The sequence below is a fragment of the Maniola jurtina genome, chromosome 5 (assembly GCF_905333055.1).
Source record: "Maniola jurtina chromosome 5, ilManJurt1.1, whole genome shotgun sequence".
NCBI classification, from domain to species: Eukaryota; Metazoa; Arthropoda; class Insecta; order Lepidoptera; family Nymphalidae; genus Maniola; species Maniola jurtina.
In genome coordinates this window covers 1201362-1218441 of record NC_060033.1, presented here as the reverse complement: position 1 = coordinate 1218441, position 17080 = coordinate 1201362, and positions in this window count along the sequence as shown.

Genomic DNA, 17080 nt, shown 5'->3' with positions numbered 1-17080 from the left:
AACTCAGCCGGGCGTTCTTTTTTTTTTTACTATCACCACTTTTACAAAATCACTTGTTCATTAGAACTATCAAAGCTGTTTGGCAACTCATTCCCAAGCTTTCTTATCATTTTAATAATCCTGTATATCGTAATAGGAATAGGATAATCCTTTACAATTCATTATGGTGCGTTGCCATTGAAGTGTAGCGTAGTTGCCTTGTAGTAGTGATGTTTGAATCAATTCTTTATTACCTATATGCAAGCTACCTGCTGGCTTTATTAAAAGAGGTGTGTACAACTGCATTTGCAGACTTGGCTAGAGATCAGAGCCAAACTTTAACAATATTCACTGCAATTACTGGGATATTACAGGAAACTAGGCAACTTGGATATCCGATAATAAGATGTCAAGTGCGAGTCGGCGAAGTTCGTGTATTAATCACTGACATGACACGCTGTTACTCTGGCTTTTGGCATATGCTTTATTATAGCCACAGAACTCTGAATTATAACTCTAGAATTAGTTACTGGTTTAATGGTAATATTGGAACAGTGCGTCGCCAGTTTTAAGCAACTCAGACAAACAGAATTCGAAAATTTGTATGGGGGGGGGGGGGGGGGGAGGGGGTCCAATCCCCCAAACTGCGCATAGGGGACACGGCAATTAAATATCACTTGCTTTAACTGCGAAGGAAACAATCGTGAGGAAACCTCCATGCTTGAGATCTTTCTCTCAAACTTGACAATCCATACTTGGGCAGTGTGGTTGACTGTTACTAAACCCTTCTCATTTTGAGAGGAAACCCGTGCTTAGTAGTATACCAGTGATGGGTTTTATAATGATGTTCATGATCATGACGAGTATCCAGAGCTGCGTAAATTAATTTTGTAAAGCGCAAATAAGCCTGTTTTAACAGTAACGCATAGTGGTGTGTCACAGGTCACTGCACATCTGCTTGGCCATAATCTAACCCCTTTAACTCTTCTATATCTATTTTGAATTCTGTGATCATAACAATAGGTATAACTTTCTAAACTTGGAAACTGTAATGTAACATTACAAGGACAAATTAGAATAGTTTCTCTTAATCGTTTTTTGTTTGAAATCTAGTTTTACTTGGCATAGTGCAGTTACTCTGTGGTCTTAGGGGTCTAAGTAGGAGGTTCCAAGGTCAATTCTTGGCAGAGGAAATTTGAAAAATTGTATTTTGTATTTCTGGCAGTGACGGCTTTACTTTACCTATGGTAAACCACAAGAGGAACCGCAAATGCGTTGGCGGCCTTTCCGGCCCTTGAATAACTCCATGTTGTAATCTAGTTCCACAGTTAACAGGGTGTAGGTTTACTAACCTGCAGCTGTTACAAATCAGCGTACTGCCTTGTTAGATTTTTTTTCTTTCAGGGAAGGAAAAACCCTTCTTGCAGGGTGGAAATGGACTTAGTGATAAGTCGGCGACTTCAGCTTGGAACCGTATGACAGTAAAGATTTTACTGTAATATATTAGGTGAGAATATCTTACTTATTATATGATAACATGTGTAAATTAAAAATTTCTAACGCCCATGACAAGTGAAGGTTACAGTAACAAGAAAAGAGCTGATAACTTTCAAACGGCTAAACCGATTTTCTTGGATTATACCTAAGAACACTCTCGATCAAGCTACCTTTCAAACAAAAAAAAACTAAATTAAAATCGGTTCATTAGTTAAGGATCTATGAAGCCACAGACAGATACACAGACTAGCTGACGCCCGCGACTCCGTCCGCGTGGATTTAGGTTTTTTGAAATCCCGTGGGAACTCTTTGGTTTTCCGGGATAAAAAGTAGCCTATGTGCTAATCCAGGATATTATCTATCTTCATTCCGAATTTCAGCCAAATCCGTCCAGTAGTTTTTGCGTGAAGGAGTAACAAACATACACACACACACACACACACACACACACATACAAACTTTCGCCTTTATAATATTAGTGTGATACACACGTCAAACTTATAACACCCCTCTTTTTGGGTCGGGGGTTAAAAAATCTTATATAATACTCGTAAGACGGATAAATCAGTGAGCAACTGTTCTAAGCTCGAGCCTAAATTGTATTGTAGCGATGCCAGCAATGTTGATAAAATCTGTACCAAATTGCAAGTTTTGTCACGCGCCGACTGTCGATACACTTGTGGTTATCGAAGGGACATGAAAAAGCGTATGTTGAAACTTGAAACGCGATGAAAAATGGTAGTGATTGTCTGGAAAATAATTTAGGGGAATATTTTTTGGTGTACATGAGAAAGAAAAAACAATGTGCATTGACGAATAATGATCGCATTGGAACCTCTTTTCTGTTTTGCTAGTAGGTATATACTTACCTAAAACTTTGTATAGCGGCGTCGCGAGCAGCGGACCTTTGAAAAAGGACCCCAGAAGAGTTTGAAACCAGCCGGGCATACTATTACTAACCACGTGACTCTGGTTATTCATCATCATCATCATCATTATTAACCGATAGATATCCACAGCAGGGCATACGGTCTCTTATAGGGACTTCTACAAGCCACGGTCTTGCGCCGCCTGAATCCAGCGGTTTCCTGCGATTAGTTTGATTTCGTCTGTCCACCTAGTGTGAGGTCTTCTAATTTCCAATACTGCGCTTTTCGGTCCGAGGGCGCGATTCTAACACCTTTGGACCCTAACGTTTATCGGTTTTTCGAACTATATGTCCTGCCCATTCATGCCACCTCAGCTTCGCAAACCACTGAGTACTAGGTTTATCGGTTGCTCTGATTTTTAAAAAGCTTTATTGAAGTTGGTTTAAAATAGTGAAAATTGTTATAGTGAAATAGCGAGACAACTAAAACAAAACTGCAGAGAAGTTAAAGACAATAAGGCAGACCCAGGTCAAATACCGGGACGTTGCTGGAAGATTTCAGTGGGCGTTCAACTTAAGGCGGGGTATATAAATTGCTTTGTCGCGCCGTTGATACAATCTGTACGAAATAGCGGGATTCCTGTCACGTCGTCCTGCCTCGATACACTTGCGGTTACAGAACAATAGAAATAATTCTGTGTAAAATACATCTTCTTTTACTTTTTAACCCCCGACCCAAAAAGAGGGGTGTTATAAGTTTGACGTGTGTATCTGTGTATCTGTGTACCTGTCTGTGGCATCGTAGCTCGTAATCGAATGAACCGATTTTAATTTGGTTTTTTTTGTTTGAAAGGTGGCTTGATCGAGAGTGTTCTTAGCTATAATCCAAGAAAATCAGTTCAGCCGTTTGAAAGTTATCAGCTCTATTCTAGTTACTGTAATCTTAACTTGTCGGGGGTGTTATAAATTTGTAATTTACACTTGTTTACGTAAAAATAGGAATACATAGCGATTTGCCTCCTCATTTTTAGTTCAAACCGCTAGGATAAGGAACGCCTTTCGAGGATCAATTTTTTTCCTCCAATTACATTCAAGTTAAGGGTGAATGGGCATATTCTAGGCAAGCGCGCCTTCTTAGAGTTCATCATCATTTGCCAGCAGGTCTAATTGCAGCCAAGCGCTAGTCTGTAAATTAAAAAAAAAATAGCGAGACAGAACTGAAAACAAAAACGTAGAGAAGTTAAAGACAATATAGCAGACCCAGGTCAAATACCGGAACCTTAGAATCGTTGCTGGAAGATTTCAGTGGGCTTCCAAGTCGAAACTGATAGGTAATTCTCTAGCCGTGAATGACGACAAAGGAGACGAAACACGCAATGATTGTTTTGACAGCGATTCGCAACTTAATGATCCACAGAACAGCAAAGCAGCAGCCAGCGCGGCAGCCTCTTAAGAGGGGTTTCATACAATCGTAGTTCCAATTTCATTTGAATATTAAGCAACCAAAGTCCATGAAATTTTGCAGACATATTCTAGAAACTAATATATACGTCTGTGGTTTTCCAGATTTCTGTTAAAATATTCGGTTTCAAAGTTACGCGGTCTTAAAAATTTTCATACAAATCTTTGAGCCCCTGTAATTTTAAAAATACATATTTTTAGAAAAATCTAAAACACCACAGACTCAGATATATATTAGTTTCTAGAATATGTCTGCAAAATTTCATGGACTTTGGTTGCTTAATATTGAAATGAAATTGGAACTACGATTGTATGAAACGAGTGACGGAGAGAGCCCTGTTAATCGATTTAAAAACCGGCCAAAGTCGTATACGGATGGAGCTATGGGAGCGCACTGCATTACTATCTTCAAAGATTCAATCATCCTTTAAAGATACCTACCATTCATAACGAAACTTCTGCCACTGCACGAAGAGCATCGTTTATTATCCCTTTAACTCTCTCGTTCGTGTTTTGACGACGAATCCCAATTAGTAGAAAATAAATAAATTTTGTTGTTCTTAACCCCCGACCCCCTGTTTATCTGTGTATCTGTCTGTGGCATCGTAGCACCTAAACTAATGAACCGATTTTTACTTTGTTTTTTTTTTTGTTTGAAGGGTGGCTTGATCGAGAGTGTTCTTAGCCAAAATCCAAGAAAATCGGTTCAGCCGTTTGAAAGTTATCAGCTCTTTTCTAGTTACTGTAACCTTCACTTGTCGGGGGTGTTATAAATTTTTAATTTACACTTGTGTTTTGTTTTGTAAATGATGCAGGTATTTCGTAATCGACCAACACATAATCTAGCCTGCAAGGTGTATATTTGCAACGTACTGGATATCAAAGCCTAGATACAGTCTTTAGCAAACAGTGGGCGTTCAGACTCCGCAGTGTATGTAGCCTTTGTATGGAATAGATATTTCGCAGCTCAGCGCGGCGCGTGACGCGAATCCGTAGTGTGTGGTGATTGCGCCGCGCCGCTGTATACCAGGCGGTGACATGGCGATTTATACCACTTGCACAAATAAAGTGACCTAACCCAGATTTGGTAATTCCTCCTTCGTGCTCTCATAAAAGTTACCCAGGTAAAATTTACAGATTTTCAAACATTTTCAAATTATTACAGTATCTTAATTACCCTATGTGGTAGCCTTTAGCAAACAGTGGGCATTCAAATTCCACAGTGTGTGAAGGCTTTGTATGGAATAGTGACGGGAATCCGTAGTGTGCGGTGATTACGCCGCTGTATACCACGCTGCGGTGACAAGGCGGTTTATAGCACTGCACAAATAAAGTGGCCTTACCCAAAAGTTACGATTTTCCAGTGTCAACATTAACCGTTCAAAATTAGCAATAAAAATGAAGCCACTTGGAAACTTTTTTCGGAATAAATATTCACTTCAATAAGAATTTTAATATATTTTAATAAATAGTATGATGATATGATGATAATATGATGCGCTTCAAAAATATAGACATCCAGCTATTACTAGTTATCGGATTCATTCAAATAATTACCAACTTATCTATACTATAATATTTCATTGTTTATACGGTAAATAAACGCATAATACTATAAGGTGGCAACACGGCCTGTTTCTCTCTTAACTCATAATAGACAGCTAAGTATATTGTGTTAGTTTGTTTTGTGCTCGAATTCAAATAATTTACGCTTGGAGAAATCTGCTATTCCGATATACATGTAATGCCGAACCCCGGGAACAAATCATGTGGGGCTATATAACATTACTAGCTGATACCCGCGACTTCGTTCGCGTGGATGTAGGTTTTTTAAGAATCCCGTGGGAACTTTATGATTTTCCGGGATAAAAAGTAGCCTATGTGCTAATCCAGGGTATAGTCTATCTCCATTTTAAATTTCAGCCCAATCCGTCCAGTAGTTTTTGCGTGAAGGAGTAACAAACATACACACACACACACATACAAACTTTCTCCTTTATAATATTAGTGTGATGATAGTAATATAAGATACTTAAAATATTTCCATACAACACAATTTCCTCTACACAATACAGTAAAGTTTGATAAATAAATCATAAATAGCAATGACAGCATTTCGCGAGTGCACCTCGCAAATTAATTGGCGCAGTGAAAATCACAGTTATTTGCTTTAGGAACAGGCTCCACATTATAAGAGCCGCGCTCTCCACATATTCTTACTGCACGCCAAATAGAATTTTTGGGGGTGGAACTGCATAGAGCTGTAAAAAGTACTGGGTTAAATAACAATATCAGAAAGCTCAGAATGATAACAATTACGTGCCGAGACGTAATTGTTATCATTAAAACTAACAACTTTTGTACTAAGACTTTTCAAAATTATGTATTAATTCATTTCATAGCAAAAACTTAATAAATTATGTTATTTCTGTAATGTGACATTACACTGTGAATCCAAATATACGTGGTGCTAATGAGACAGATAAAGATGGCAAACAATCGGCGAGACTGCCTACGTACGTGTGGTTCGTGCGGCGTTGCAGATGTTACAGAGTAATTACAAGGAGAGAATCTATGAAAAATATTGAATATTTGATATTTCACAAAATATCGAGTTAAAAAAAAATTGTAGAACAAAACCCTGTACCTATATGTGTATTTTGTCCTTCAATCGCATCGCAACGGAGCAACGGAGCGATGTGACTTTTCTCATGGATATTTGTTATCTGTCAAAGCCACGATGATCCAAAACTTCATATTCGCTGATCGTTTTTAACTGTGTTGGGGACAATGCAAGTGAAACTTTCAACTTTTATAAACTAACGAAGGTCTGATCCTCACGAGTTCATAAAGTAATATAAGTGAGTAACAATACTTATAAGTTTGAACGTCGATTCATGTAGGTACAGCAATAAAACCAAAGTATCTCAAGTGTTCAGAGACATTTAAGCATCCCATTAAATATGATCGGAGACGATACGCATGAACAAGTTATATGTGGAATCAATAAGGATATAAAATTGTATTTGGGTTAAACTCGACCCATTGAGTAATGGAGCGCGGAAGATTAAAATGACAAGGTTATGTGTAAAGATTTAGGGGAGCCATGTTTTGCTGGCCGTTTTCCCAAAAAAATCTTTATATCATTTGTGTTTTTCTATCATCTTTATCGTCGTGATAAACCCATCGCCGGCTTACTGCAGAGTATGGATTTCCTCTCAGTATGAGAAGGGTTTTGGCCATAGTCTACCACTCTGGCCAAGTGTGGATTGACAGACTTCACGCACCTTTGAGAAAATTATGTGGAGTTACTATCAAGCGTAGGTTTTCTCACGATGTTTTCCTTCACCGTTAAAGCAAGTGATATTTAATTGATTAAACACACATAGCTCCAGAAAGTTAGAGGTGCGTGCATGGAATCGAACCCCCGACCGAACAGGAGGCGGAAATCTTAACCACTAGGCTATCACCGTTTTCTGAAAATATTGAATTATCTGGCAAATGTCACCATATTTTTTAAGTCCGTTACATTGCAAGCAAGAGATATAAAGTATCTACAATACTAGATTTCGTCCGCGTGGATTCGTTTCCCAGATCCGTTTCTCCGTTGCGGCGTGATTGAAGGACAAACCAATCAATCGACAAAGAAATCAATTTCTCATTTACTATTACAAGGATATTATAGGGGTAGGGATAGGCTTATGCCTGAATGACATAGAATTTTCAATAATCCTTTCTTAGCGAATATCTACGTCATAACCTATACATATAATAAAATTGTAGAAAAGTGGTGTCTGTACAATGGAAATATATAAAAAAAAAGTAGCAGGGGTTGTTATTATATCGATGCCGAACCCGAAATTGTAATTAATTTTTTTTTGTCTGTTTGTCTGTGTGTTTATGCACGCTAATATCAGAAACGGCTTATTCGATTTAGATACGGTTTCCACTAATATATTGTAGTAAGCTTCACTAACATTTAGTGTTTATTTCATGTCAATCGGTTCAAAAATAAAAAAGTTATGTCAATTTACGTCACTATTCCACGCGAACGAAGTTGCGGGCACAGCTAGTATGCCCATAAATTTCAGCCCGATCCGTTCAGTAGTTTGAGCTATGCTGATAGATCAGTCAGTAAGCTTTGTAATATGTAAGAGGAAATGATATTGAATAGAGAAATCGCAAGACTTCCTGACCCTTGAAGATATTTTCCATATGTCAGTGAATGCTGAATATTTTTGCTCCTGGTTGCATCAGTTCCTAGTAATTCGTTGGGCACGCGACTCGCAGGCTGCACTCTGCATGCGCCGCGCCATTAGATTTACAGCCTCGACTCGCTCCCCACCATAGGGCATATTTACACAGCTCTATGTACGCTAATATTTATGCTGTGACACTCTGCTTCTTTCGTTCAACTTGCTTTTACTTCGTACCTCTGTAACTATCGGTCTTTACTGTGATTTATTTTTGTGTGAGGATGCTCGAAATAACGGTAGGCCCAAATAGCCGAATTAAATAAAATAATAATAATAAACCAGCCAAGTGCAAGTCAGACTCGCGCACTACACTGAGGGTTCCATTTTGCACGATAAATCGAAAACTATTGTACATAAAAATAAATAAAAATCTATTTTAGGATGTACAGGTAAAGCCCTTTCATATGATACCCCACTTGGTATAGTTTTCTTATTTTGAAAATTGAAACACATTTTAATTTTTTTTTAAATGATGTAAACACAAATTCGCGGTTTTCAGATTTATTTCTGTACTTGTGCTATAAGACCTACCTACCTACCAAATTTCATGATTCTAGGTCAACAGGAAGTAGCCTATAGGTTTCTTGACAGACAGACAGACAGACAGACAAAAGTGATCCTATAAGGGTTCCGTTTTTCCTTTTGAGGTACGGAACCCTAATAAAGTCTTTGAGATTCATAATAAAATCAACATCAGGTCAACACACAAACGTATTAGCACAACAAAATAAATAGTGAATCCCCCAAACTTCTTACAAGATTCCAACTTCATTAATTAATTGTAATAATTTCGCGATATAGTGGAAATGATATTTCGATATTATATGCTAGAGTCTTGACTTGGTTTTGACTTCGTCGTGATTTACCCGTGACTTGGTGTTGATTTGGTCGTGACTTGGTCTTTCTTTCTATTAACTTGTCGTAACTTAGTTTAGACTTTGTTTTGAATTGGTTGTCTTGGTTTTGTCTTGGTACTTTATTTAGCCGTAACTAGGTTGTATGACTTGGTCTTGAATTGTTTGTAACTTGGTCTTTATTTGATATTGACTTGGTCGTATTTTGGTCGTGACTTGATCGTATTTTGTATTTTGACCATGATTGGTCGACTGGACTTGATCTTTAATGGTCTTTACTTGATCTTGAATAGGCCTTGAATTAGTCATGACTTGGTTCTTACTATAGATATAAAACTGGTATTTGTACCATGTTGTATTAAACAAAAACGAATAATTCAGTATTACAATACTAATAACGATATTGTTGCTTGTTGTTGAAAGTTAGAAACGTTATTAATGCACACTATGTCATCAGAGCCTTATTTTAAAATATAATTTATGAGTAGTGTAGTGTAAAATGTGTGTAAAATACATCAGCTGGCTTCGGCTAGATTTATTAGCCCAGTTAAGGCTATGTCGCTGTATTTAATAGTGCGGCTATAAAATTGCAAGTAATAGTTTGTTGCTTTCGCGTCGCCGGCTTGGCTAGTACTTACTCATATATTTTACTTGGATTGCGCTTGTTAAGCAACGTTAACCCAAGTCGGAACTGGATGGGTGACCGATTTTGGAGATTTGAATTTGGCTTTACCCATTCTTCTGATTCTCAATTCTCAAAGAGATTCTATTTATTCTTGTTGGAACTGGCTGTAATTCTGGTTGTGATCAATAAGATGCAACTTTCTGGTAGAAGTCCTTCTGAAAGATAAAGTTGTCCTTGTCCTTTCAGTGTTGTCTTTGTTTTAAGTTTTGTTGCAAAAAAAAAACGTGGCTTCTTAGATTAGATACTAGATTTTGAGGCGTTATTTCTGTAAATTTTTTATTGTATTTAGTAATGTGTTGGATCAGCAAATAAAACTATCCAATTCTATCCTAAAAAAATCTGCTAAGTAACATCTCATCATTCATATTATTGGTGATTATGGGTATAAATTATAATTATCAACTATACTTAGTCGATTTTTAATCCCAGAGACCAAAATGACAATTAGGAATCTAAATACCAGCTTAGCAAAAATAAAGAAGGTTGTATCTTATATCCGTATAATGTGAACAGTGGTTTTCAAAATATGAGATGGGACGTTCGCTCGTGACACGTCAAAGCGTGTTATGCTATTCTCAGCTGCACACTGGGGAGGGAATACAAATATATTCCGTGCACGTTGGATGCATGGCGGTTATTTTCGACAAAAATAGGTAGTGTCGACGAAATCACTCACGCCAGGCTACGTTGATATAAGTCGGTAAATGGATGGGTGCCTGAAGCGTTGGAAATCAGAGATAGGCTGTTTTTTAGGGTCCTGTAGCCAAATGGCAAAGGATGGGTGCCTGGACCGTTGGAAATCTGAGTTAAGCTGATTTTAGGGTCCCGTAGCCAAATGGCAAAAACGGAACCCTTATGGATTCGTCATGTGTGTCTGTCTGTTTGGAGGAAACACAGATCGCGGAAGAGCACTCCAAACCTTAGCCATATTACGTATGAGTAATCTACTATTAACTAGGTACTAATCTTAAAATATTCTTGACTTACGAACCTTAACAAGGTAATTGGTTTGCTTAGTGAAATAAACCATTTCTGTTGTTATTTGGCTATCGTGTCAATGCCATTAGTTATAATTTTCGACTGGATGCGCATCGCCCGCGGCCCGCCCGCGTTGAGTCCGTAAATTAAGTTTATGCTCATAAATATGCATGCACAGTTAAACCATGCGAAAGGAAAATAGGAAAATGTTCTGATTTTTTAAGCAGTTGCATATTTTTGACAACTTAACATGTAACATGGGGCCAAGAATATTTGGACCTGCGGTGCGGGGTGATTTGCGAATTCAGTGTCTAACACGGTGGCTTTCATTCGTGATAGCCACCGTATTAAATTAATTAAATTATTAACATATACTTAATATAAATAATTTTCAATTAAATACTCATTGCGTGTTAGTACTATCGAACACACCTAGTTTCTCCTTTCACCAAAGGTTGCCTGGTGGAGATTGCTCTGAGCAATAAAGCCGCCTTTGCATACAATTGTTTTAAGTTTTCTGATTTTTGTTGATTATTATTTAATATTTTGTGTGCAATAAAGTTTTTATCTATCTATCTATATTATGTCGTAGCGAAATGGCATGAACTGGGCATAATACATAGTTAATTTAATGAAACCTATGAACCTATAAGACGCAACTCTTACCAATTGGTTGCACAGATGAATTTTGAAAAGTTAGCAGATAGACAGACATACTTTCGCATTTGTAATATTATAAGTAGTGAAGTTTAGTAGTTAAGTAAGTTAGTAGTTTAGTAGTCAAGTAGTAGTAGTAGGAATTAGCATGGATGTAAGTAAGATAGTTGGGTGTATCCAATTCCAAATAAATTCTTAGGTATATGATAGTAGAGACAAGTTAATTCACCACCACCCTGTATAACTATACTTCAACTTTATTACCACTAAGGTCTTGAAACGAGTATGAGAGAGTTATGGGGCCATCGCCGTGACAAAAGGACGCCACTATCGATTCAGACGGTTAGTGCTTCTTCCACGCTCGCTCGTATAAATTCTTTGATCTAGCCGACCGTCGACCGGTGACCCGGTATTTCACCGGGTCTATTTATTTTTATAGTACCAATCTTGATCTTGAAGGCAGTGCATAAGGTGAGGAAGATATGAAAGTGAAAATTATGCTGTCACTTGGATATGTCACCGTGAAATTGTCAATACCGTTAGATTATAACCAGAACAGAATCGATCTCGTGAGATTGTAAACTGTCGACACCGTCGAAAGATTGTGAAACTCTCTATTGTGGGATTTAAGTATAATAGGTATTATGTCGCAGCGAAATGGCATAAACCCAGTAAGACCATTTCAGTAAACAAATTTACTGAATAGAATACACATGTTTTTTTTTCACGGAAATCTGACGAACTACATACATAGATTAAATTATTTGTAGAATGTGTCTACTATTCAAATAATAATAATCAAACTATGTTTTTATGCTCACCTCAGGGCCCGTTGGGAAACTCCTCGTAAAATTTACTTAGTTTAATTTAATGTAATAGAGGCAAGCACGAATTAGTCAGTTGATTGACATTATTATCTACGTACCTAATTGATCGCGCCACTTCGGTTTCGGCCTAGATATAGCCCGAAACTAAAATCAGGTGTTCCTTATACAAATAGAATGAGAGATGCACCGTCTATTCCTGTATCTACAATGGCGCTAGTTAGGGGCTGTGTCTCGGAGTTTGTAGTTAATTGAATCGAGCAGAATGTCCGTTCCGACGTGCATAGCTTATTTCCATAGCGATCTAATTACCCGGTGCGGGGGAAAGGACAAAATAGTTTGTTTCCACTCCAGTGGCCATTTTGAATGTCTTGAAGATGCAAGTGAATTTACTGTAGGACTTGAACTAACGTAGAGCGGTCGTAGACTCTCGTCATAGTGCAGTCATTGTCAGCTGCTCAAGCAATCGTTTCTGACAGCTGCAGCAGTTGGCAATCTAACTGCAGTTACGATGCAGTAGCAGTGATGATACAGCCTGAAATGGATTGCGCTTGCCTTAAAGATGCCTATTCACTCTTGACTTGAAGGTATCCATTATAAAGAAAGAAAAGTGAAACTACGTAGTCGCAACTTTTTAGGAATTCTTTCACTTCCTTCATAAACTAGAAATTCCTATTACAATGGATGTAAGGTTGAAAATTCCACGGCAATGAATCATACAATTGGATGATGGGAATCTAGATTTCGGTGCATCGAGTCCCTTGCAACGAACAGATCTGCAGACTGCAAAGGCCATCGTATTGTTCTGTTATGTGTGGTGCAAGCGAAGTAGTGAAGCGTTTATCATACTTATAAAGCATAAAAGGATGTGCCTACCTAGTCATGATACATTCCTAGTAATAATAGTACATTCTTTTAGGTGGCACATTGTTTTCAATCAGCTAACAACCATTGCTATACTTTGATTATAACTTCTAAATATATAATAAGGAAAAGCTGACTGACTGACTGACTGACACAGCTCAAGCTACAAGACCGATTGTTATAAATTTTCAATTTACACTTGTAATTTCTTAATCCTTTAACTAGCACCACAGATCAGGTGGATACTGCTTATTTTAGAAATGTGTGTTTCTTTGTCTACATTTTGTATCGAAGCGTATAAAGAGATATAGCGTTTTAGCTACTACATAACTCACCTTTGTACAGGGTACCTTAAGATTAACATATTGTAATGCTCGCTTAATCCTGTAACTTGCAGCACACGTCAGATAGAAACTGCTTGTTTTAGAATACTACGTCCTTTGTCTTCACATATCGAGGCGTATAAAGAGGTATAGCGTATTATCTACACAATACACCTTTGTACAGGGTAGCTTACGTTACAGAGATATATTGTAAGATCGCTTGCTTCTGTAACTTGTACCACACGTCAGATATAAACTGCTTGTTTTAGAATACTACGTCCTTTGTCTACACATATCGAGGCGTATAAAGAGGTATAGCGTATTATCTACACAATACACCTCTGTACAGGGTAGCTTACGTTACAAAGATATATTGTAAGATCGCTTGCTTTTGTAACTTGTACCACACGTCAGATAGAAACTGCTTGTTTTAGAATACAACGTCCTTTGTCTACACATATCGAGGCGTATAAAGAGGTATAGCGTATTATCTACACAATAAACCTTTGTACAGGGTAGCTTACGTTACAGAGATATATTGTACGATCGCTTGCTTCTGTATCTTGTACCACACGTCGGATGGAACCTCCTTGTTTTAGAATACTACGTCCTTTGACTACACATATAGAAGCATATAAAAAGGAACGTATTAGCTACACAATACCCTTAGTACAGGGTAGCTTAAGTTGCAGAGGTATATCATAATAATCGCTTGCTTTTGTAACTTGCAGCACACGTCAGATAGAAACTGCTTGTTTAGAGCTATAAAGAGGTATATCGTATCAGCTACACAATACACCTTTGCACAGAGAGTAGCTAAAGTTTCGGTCTTTGGATTACTAGCAGGCATATGCAACCTTCTACACTATTATCAGATATTCATGCGATTTTGATTTTTAAACCCCGACCCAAAAAGAGGGGTGTTATAATTTTGACGTGTGTATCTGTCTGTGGCATCGTAGCTCCTAAACGAATGAACCGATTTTAATTTAGTTTTTTTTTGTTTGAAAAGTGGCTTGATCGAGAGTGTTCTTAGCTATCATCCAAGAAAATCGGTTCAGCCGTTTGAAAGTTATCAGCTTTTTTCTAGTTACTGTAACCTTCACTTGTCGGGGGTGTTATAAATTTTTAATTTACACTTGTTTATATTGTCATTTTGTATTCAACGACTCCTGTACCTACTTCTATCAAAATACCTACTTATTCTTTGTTAAGAGGCTATTAGATGGTTTCTCCTATTTATCAAAATACAGACAAACAAATGGGTAGTGGTAAATCCATTACCACTATAATGCTATCAGTGCCTCCAATCTCCTTAACTATGATAAGCTTGCATTCAATTATCTCTGTACAGTGCATTGAGCGTGTTAACTAAGCATTCTATGTATAACTTAGACTATCAATATGGCCAATTTTGTTTTAATTAACAGGTCTAAATGTATTGCTATTCCTTTCATAATTCTCCCTGCAGAAAAGGATAGCACCTGCTGATTTTAGGATTATGTACAACAGAATTAGCCACTATGTTTTTTTAACTTTTATCATTTATGCGGCTTGATTGCGGACAAACCAAGGAACAAACACACTTTCACTTTTCAGATAGTCCAGTGCAAACTGCTAATAGATATAAAAATAAATGCGTAAAATCAGGAATATGGAATAAAACAAGAAATTCAGTAACTTACCCATATAATATATTTTTATATTTGAAAATTCTAGTTACAATTTACAATTTCGGACTTAATTTTATCGCAGTTAAAAAGGAAATTACAAATTGTTTGTTTAAATAACTAATTATTTAACTCTAGAATGTTATATTGAAACACAATAATCACAACTTATAAGACCTCGGGCACAGTATAAAGCGGAATTTACATTGGCACGAAATTAGTTTCACGATATGCGTACATTGCGGAATTAGACGTTTACACGTGTAATTAATGTCGTCAAACTAATTTCGTGCCACTAAATTCGTAACGTAAACTCCGCTTAAAGAAAGATACAGTAGTCCGACGCCTTTGATCTTGTGGTAAATGACGATCACGACTAAGTACTGTTCGACACAGGGCCTTAACTTCGTCGGCCATATTGAAATTTAAGGACAAACCCAATGGAATTCCGCGGGAGTGACAAATGCACGTAGATTTTCGGAGTGTTGTCCGCACAGAACTTTTACAGAGTCTTTAACTAAATGCAAGGATTAACAAACTATAAGGGGTCTAAATTGCGAAAAATTGATTCAGGGCTGATGAATCCTCTTAACTGAGAAAAAGTTAGTTTTATGTTCAACACACTATTATTTCCTGTTTGTGTATAAACAAGAGCGGTAAATTTTGTGTTTTGATATGCGGAATTTTGCTCTAATAATTAATATGCGAAAAATCTTAGAGGGAGTTTTGCTTGAGTTCCGTAACGGTGGTAAGGGAGTGACAGTTATACTGCGTATGTAAGGTTGTCCAAATTTCGCATTTACCGAGCAGTAAATAGTTGCGCGGAAAATACGCGTGGACGGTGTCTTTTCCGCAATTTATCATATAGCAATCTCCTGAGGATGCTCCGGTGTCGGGGCGAAACGCGCGTCGAGTGGTGTTGGGATTTGTGTGGTGCTGCGTACCATACAGATTTCGTTGGTTTGGCGGATTATAGCAAATTAAGCTTTTGGTTCCTTGTATATCATGGACTTTCGCAAAATAACGCCTGTTTCTATAATATATGGCAATTTCTTAGAGAAAGTTCGACATTTTGTTTATGGGAATGCGTGTAATCTTTTATAATAAAAATTACCACAGTAAAATTTAGATTTGCATTATAATAAGCTTTAAATCCACTTAAAGTAGATATACTCCAGGAAAAAGCATAAAAATCGAAGATTATGTGGATGACAAAAGCGTGTGGATTTGACTCTTTGCTCGCTCCAGTAAAGTATGCAATTACTTATACCGGGCATAATATTGTGAACTAAATTTTTGAAAAAGCAACCGCCGTGTTTCTTGCTAATTCTTCACCGTAGAAAGAGCATATAACCAGTGGTACGTTCACTTTTAAAATTTAATTTGAATGAAAAATCTATTTGTATTTCTAACATTTTAATACATTGCGGAATTCCGCTTAATCTGTTCCTGGCCTAAGCAAAATAACGAGTGTAGACCGTACTCTATAAATGTGTTTCAATGCAACATTTTAGATTCGTGTACACTTTGATTTTATGAACAGGTTTACAGCGCGTACAATCAGCGACGAAAGTGTTAAACTTTTAGTGGCAGTTTACAACGATATGAAAGTTTCCTTACACAAATCAGATCTGCACTTTGTCATTATGTTCCTTGCGAAGTATTCATTACAAAATACCACGACCGAGATATAATCGTAACAAATTATATCATAGGCACCTCTATACCTAATAACGTTTTTACTTTATTTCATTGATTTTTTGATTACAGCTACGATCACCACAGCTCGGTCTTTAGTGTACTTGAAAAGCTTTCTTTTGCTATAAGCATCTCTTATAAGCCAAAAATTAGCTCAGCTTTAAGAAGTCAAATTGTTTTTTAAACCTTTTCTCTATTATAAATTAATCAGTATTGAACTATAAATAAATGATATTGAATTTACACTTCATCATAATATACATATTAATTATATAAACAGGGGTAATAATGCATCTAAAATTGACAACAAACTTTCGATCTATTCATAATATTAATACTGTGTCACCTCTTCTTGAATAGTTTCACAAATGATTACAAAGATTTTTTAATAAACAATAATATTTATTTCTAACTAAATGGTCATAATCATTACTAGTTCCCATTCCATGAACAGGGCGTAACAAAC